Consider the following 2,050-nt stretch of genomic DNA (forward strand, 5'->3'; position numbering starts at 1 on the left):
ATAAGAGACACTATGTGCAGTCTTAAAGAAAATGGACATATGTTATGTGAAAGTTCAGTGTTTTTAATGAAAACGGCGACATGCTTTAAAAGTGCAGCATTAGTGCAATTTAAAGTATGTAAGGGTACGTCTTCACTTACATCCGGGTCCGGATGTAAGCAATCGATTTTCTGAGTTCGATTTATCGCGTCTGGTTAAGACGCGATAAATCGATCCCGGATCGATCCCGGAAGTGCCCCGGATCGATCCCGGAAGTGCTCGCCTTCGACGCTGGTACTCCAGCTCGGCGAGCGGAGTACGCAGCATCGACGGGGGAGCCTTCCTGCCGCGTCTGGACCGCGGTAACGTCGGACTAAGGTACTTCGAATTCAGCTACGTTATTAACGTAGCTGAATTTGCGTACCTTAGTCCGAAGTGGGGGGGTTAGTGTAGACCAGCCCTTATTCTCCTGCTGAAATTGGTGATAATATGTTTAACAAAAAGGACTAACAGGAAAGATACTTTAAAAAAAAATACACATTGTTGTCTGATAAATTTAATGAGAAGATCAATTGTGCTGGTTTAACAGGAAGCACTATTTGTATATAAACCAAAACAAAGAAGTAACATTTGTTGGCCTTAAAAAGTGACATAGCCTTTGTATAGCCGTATGTTTTGCTTGGAATCTTGCCAGGATTATAAATAGATTGGTGGGAAGCCTCTGGGAAAGAAAAAATGTACCGTCGCTGGTTGTCGTAAATAAAGTAATCATAGAAGGGACAGTCTTATAACGCGTACTCCTGTTAGTAATTTTACCCATACAGCTAACCTTCAATGGGACTGTTCTCATAAATAATTACTCATGTGAGCATGGGGTACAGGATTAGATCTATAGTTAGAGCCCAACTGGTTCTCCACTGTGCCTGAACAGAGCTATTTAGGATGTCTAAACTTTTCCATGTTCCCTTTTCTTAGGGAAGATGTAAAGTTGTCTCCGATGGTTCAGGGCTTCCCAACTCACATGTGGAGCCCACTTTAATGGAGAGCTTGATACGCCGTCTTCTGCAGCAGGGACTTGTACGGAGTAGGGACACGGTCATGACCCTCCTGACTACCAACTTTGGGGTGACTAGAGTCCTGATGGGAACCAGTTACTTCTCTTGGGAAAACATGGGGACTGTGCTACTCAGAACTAAGTTGCTTTTAATGGATTTAAATCATGCCTTTAACTTTCCTGGAACAAGTTGAATTCTTGCATATTGAATGATGAAAGTATGTGATGTTTTATTTTTCATGGAAAATGAAGCCAGTCAAGGAGATAATGGGTCAGAGCATCAGCTGCGGTAAATCAGCGTAGCTCTGTTGACCTCAGTGGATTTGCACCAGCTGAGGAACTGGCTCAGTATCATTTGGGGAAAGGGAGTTGTGGATTTATGATGAAGAAGTGTTCCAGCTGGGTGCTGTAGAACTGGAAAGGTTGTCCAGACAATATCCCCCCCAGAAGCCCATGGGTACATTCCAAGCATTTTTCTCTGGAAATGAAGTACTTTTACATTCAGTTTAGAGCAGGAGTCCACCCTGCGGAGGGTGTTTTGTTGCAAGGGTCTCAGAGAAGTGCATGTAAAAATACCTAACCCCCTGATGATTTTTCATGTAAGTAAACCTATTTAAAAATGGTAAATATAATGTTGAGGCAGAAACCTGCAGGTCATATCTCAGCATGCTGTAAATTACATTAAAACCAAAGAAGTATCAACCCATCAGAACTTGGATGAAAATGTAAATACCTATAGAACCTTAACTGTTGCGATGTCTGTGGGAATTCTCTCAGTTGTATATAATGACATGACCATGACCTTGAAAATTTCCCATTGAGATGATAGAATGCTGGAAAAATAGTCTAAAAACAAGCAACTAGAAAAGCTCAAAACTCATTATAGATACAGATACTACTGATTCTATTCTAATGTATGCAAAAAATAAAATATACAAGATCTCTGTTAATTATTAGGAAGTGAATAGAACACTACAATGAAAAAAACACTAAAGACAAAAATCAGCTGTTTCTATC

Source organism: Emys orbicularis, chromosome 4, assembly GCF_028017835.1.
Source record: "Emys orbicularis isolate rEmyOrb1 chromosome 4, rEmyOrb1.hap1, whole genome shotgun sequence".
NCBI lineage: Eukaryota > Metazoa > Chordata > Testudines > Emydidae > Emys > Emys orbicularis.